We start from the raw sequence: 4,623 nt of genomic DNA, 5'->3' as shown, positions 1-4,623 counted from the left end.
AGGAAGTGACTGCGGCCTCCGCGACCCGGTCCCGGATAAGCGGAGGAAAATGGATGGATGGGAGGTTCAGTTTACTACCCCATTTGATGATTATACATTTATGTCAGTGTTAACTAAATAATTGTGGTAATTCAGTCGGTGATTCATTGATTAGAAGGAAGTATAGCTAAATATGATGTGTGATACCATTAGTGTTATTTTGTATTCCCAAGGTGCCGTAGATCAGATATGAGACTTGGATATTTTGGGAAGTTTTTCCTCATCTGAGAAAGTGATTCATTTTGAATGTGATCTATATTAATATGTTTTAATAATTTATTCACTTTTGCAGAAATTGTGTCACAAACTATTCTGGTTTAATATACTGCCTCTGTGAGAAATGATCATAGAATAGGCTAACGGTGTTGATCAATGACCTGTGGTGTCAGGAGGACCAGATTAGGTAGTGAAACCTAAATTTGGAGACTGACTATTGATCAAAGTGGCACAAAAGAAATGTGCTATAATGCCTACATGTACTTTTCTGGTGTCTGAACTTATTAAAAATGTATCCCATCTTTATTTAATGTCATTAAAATAGTCCAGTGGAAGAAGATTAACCCTCTATGTGTAGGTGGCTAACTAAAACAAACTTTTATAAAAATAAATATCAACAATACACTTAATGATTATAACTGAATACGCTTTTTTTCATACAGAAAGGAATTAAAATGCAGCTCTACGTCTTCATTGAAGGCATCTATTTGCATGTGACCTTAAGATGAAATCAGCCATCTGAGCCTTCTGAAAAATAATTGGACACAGGAATGTCATGAATAGCAAATCTTTAATCTTTGAACTCTGACTTAACTGGCAGTAAACTGTCATGGCCAGTGTGTGTCCAGCATACATTTTTAGACATGGTCATTAAAGTGCTGGGGGATAACAGCATGATGCCAATTAAGCCTGTTTAATGGCTGTAACATTCCTGACACAACCGGTGTTTCTTCATTCATTAAAATAGGGACGTGCACTCTCAGAAAATCACATCAGACCAGAGCGTTGTGTTAGCTGAAATAGATGGAACACTTTCACATGAGAAGGGGCATTGTTCAGAGTTCTGGAAAGAAAACAAAGCATCCCCAATGATATTTATCACGTGTATTTTACTAGTGAGCTTCATTTTTACTTCATCAGAGTTCATACAAACAGCAACACCCATAGTATATAGGCTATATTAAGCACTCAACTATTAGCATCAAAACAAAGTACTAATAGTAAAAGTACTCATTGTTCAGAATGGCACATTTATTTTAATGTACTTCATATTGAATTATAGTTACTAGTGCATTATTGTGTACATATTTAATGTTACAGTTGATAAAGGGGGAACTACTGTAGTTTTAACTACCTTTTATGTATATAATTGGATGCACTTTACATGCTGCTGGGTAGCTTGTGAATTTGCCACCAAAGATCAATAAAGTCTTATGATTATGCTGTAATTTTTGTATTAAGCTTTGAGCTTGAAGTGGAAAGGGTGAGCAGCTTTAAATACCAGGGCGTCTACATCAGTAAGGACCTCACTTGGACAGTTAACACCACAGAGCTGGTCAAACAGGTCCAAAAGCGGCTGTACTTCCGGAGGAGGCTGAGGAGGTTTGGCATGTTGCCTAGGATCCTCAGCAACTTCTACATCTGCATTGTTGAGAGCATCTTGACCAGCTGTATCACCATGTGGTATAGCAGCACTACTTCTATGAACCACAAATGCCTGCAGTGAGTGGTAAAGACTGCGGAGAAGATTACCAGGTTCCCACCCACCCCCAGCACAGACTGTTTTACCTCTGTCCTCTACCCTCAGGCCAGAGGTACAGAAGTGTGAAATACAGGGCGTCTAGACTAAAGAACTCTTTCTTTCCCTCTGCCATCAAACTCCTAAACAACTGACAGGAGTTTAAAATCAGGAATTACTTCATGTAATTCCACCCGACTGTTTACATTCTCATTTTGCACACATGTAATTGCACGTTCACTGCTTACTGTTGCACATAGAGCTGATGTAGCATATATTCTTATATTTTTGTTATATTTTTCACCAGCTGTTTTTAAATTGCCTTTACTTTGTATTATTTATCTATTTTATATTTAGACTTTATTTTGTTTGGCATTCATTGTGGACAGCAAAGGAAGAATTTCATTGTCCATGGAAACCTGTTTCCTTACTGTCCATATGACAATAAACTCTTTGAATCTTTGAATTAATCTGATTCTGAAAAGTAACTCAAATTATAAAATATGGTGGAGTAAACAGTACAATACTTGCCTCAAATGTAGTGAAGTCAAAGTATGAAGAAGCACAAAATGAAAATACTTGAGTACACACATATATCAAAATTGTACTTAAGTGTATGTAGTTGCTTTCCACCACTGGCAATGAGCAACTGAGAATGAATAGTAGCATTTCATTTATAGAACTGATTTTACAGGTTGTACTACTACAGTGTAGTGCTTATTCAAATAAAGACAATCACTACAAATGCCATGGTTATTTTAAAATAACATTTCTCTAAATGCTAAATTAGACAATAACAGCGATGTGAACTTAGTGTGTTTCCTCACAAAAGATGCAGCTCTTGTTTTTCACTATTACAATACTTCATTAAATGTCAAGAATGCTTTTCATCATCTTAGATGCTTAACCACGTGGCTGATTGCCTACACTCACTTGTAGAACCAAATGTTTCTTAAAGATGTGACTCAGCCTCACATCCTTGCAGAACTCACCAGTGAGATTGAGATAAACATTTAACCACATCTCCTGACAGAAAACTGAGGGACACTCACTCCATCATCATTATCAATAACTAAATGTATCCACTAAGCTATTTTAGAATTTAATTGGCTCATTCAACAAATTAAATTTTCATATCCATCAACATAAGCCAAAGTTCCTATCGGTCGTGTCTAATGTATTTCTTGAATTTCCCCCAGAGGCTGTTTCAAGGGCAGTCTGATAAGTTTTTGTTTCAAAATAAATTATGCAATCTTAGAAGGTCTCTGTGGTTTGGTTCATTGTAGGAAAAACTGTCTATTTGCCCATTTTATACGAGACAAACGCACTACACTGTTCCCAACTTAAAACAACACTGTGCAATTCACACATAAATAATAAGACACCTTGTCTCTTACCGGAAACGGCTGATACCTCTTGCCTTTAATTTATAAATTGCTGTTTTACAGGATTTTCTGTTCCTGTATCTCGTGGGTTGTGTTAGCTAGTAAGTGAAGTGGACATCTTATTACACAGTGTTATGAGGTTAGTGCTGCAGGGCTCTGGACAAGCTGTAGTCTAACGTGGCCTGCTGGTGGTCTGCTTGTCTCTGACTAATGGCTCTGAACATGATTGAATTTCTTTGTGCAGCAAGCTATTTAGTAGTAATAATGGAGTTTGAATGGCTAAAATCTGTGCTGTGTGGGTGGGCAAAAGCCAGCTTTACTTAAATGGTGTAAAGTAAATAACTTATTTTATACAAGCCAACTACTGTATTTCTTGATTTTCTATAGGTTATTTTTCTCCACTATATGAGGGACATATTGTACCTTTTTACTCCATTATATTAATATGTAATGGTGTAAAAAGTAAATTGCAGTTACTAAATGTTTAATTGATTCTTGATAATAAATATCTGTCCTCAGTACTTCTGGAAATGTGCATGTACTGTACATGTTCAGGTTAGCTAGTCATTTACATTGAAGGTGTACTGTTCAGAGGAATAAGGTGTGTCAGGATGGGGCTACATGGGCAATACGGTACTTGTTAGAAGTATCAATTTATTGCTGATTTTGGTCTTTTCATGGGATTTGTTGACCAAAAAAAAAAACAACACATTTTCTGCAGTGCCCTGTATGCTCCTAATGGTGAACATAGACACTAGTTTATCTTGAGCCGATCCCATATTCATTGACTTGACGACTTAAATGCCTTCTAGTGCATCATCTAATTCCTTATGACAAGCGGAGCTGGAGGACAAAGGCCTCAGAGAAAGAGAGAGGATGTGTGACACCATTAAGGTGGAGGAGAAGGAGGTTGTCACGGGGTAGAGAGTCCGAGTCGCTTAAGCATCTAGGCTGTGGGGTGTTTCATCAGGGAGCCTGACTAACCTCTGCATCCTGTCTCGATTTCCTGCTCTATGAATCATGCCAGTCCCAGCAGACAGACAGGCAGGCAGCCCACTCAGTGGAGCAGAAACACCAGGAGCTCAGTGGCTGCCATGGATACACTCCTAGAGTCTCTTTGCTGCTCTCGTCCTGTATATTTACTGTGTGCATGCGTGTGTGTGGGTTTGTTTTGGAAGCCTTGATCCTGGTCATTATATTGAGAATGATGTAGTTATGTTTTTAAGTGGAAATCTTAGTATTGAGCGGTTGCTCATGTTCTCATCCACACAAAAACCTTTGGTGGTACTTTGTATTAGCAAAGTTTTGGTTTCGTTTGGTGGTAAAGCTGATCTAGTCAGTTTTTTTATTAACAATCTAAAATTGTTAATCTAACAGCTTATCATGAGAAATCCATATAGGCACAGTTCCTCTCTGTTCTCCAGAGCTTGAAATTCATTTTTCAAAATTGGGGGGGGGGGTTCT

The 4,623-nt window shown here is 37.7% G+C and overlaps 1 protein-coding gene across 1 annotated transcript in view; it reads left to right on the top strand.

Moving 5' to 3' along the window:
• LOC109963052 (calcium-activated potassium channel subunit alpha-1-like) overlaps positions 1 to 4,623 on the top strand; it is a 78,274-nt gene that overhangs the window by 8,736 nt on the left and 64,915 nt on the right. The window lies entirely within an intron of this gene.

The sequence above is a fragment of the Monopterus albus genome, unplaced genomic scaffold (assembly GCF_001952655.1).
Source record: "Monopterus albus unplaced genomic scaffold, M_albus_1.0 scaffold69.1, whole genome shotgun sequence".
Taxonomy (NCBI): domain Eukaryota; kingdom Metazoa; phylum Chordata; class Actinopteri; order Synbranchiformes; family Synbranchidae; genus Monopterus; species Monopterus albus.
This window is presented reverse-complemented; position numbering and strand designations above follow the sequence as displayed.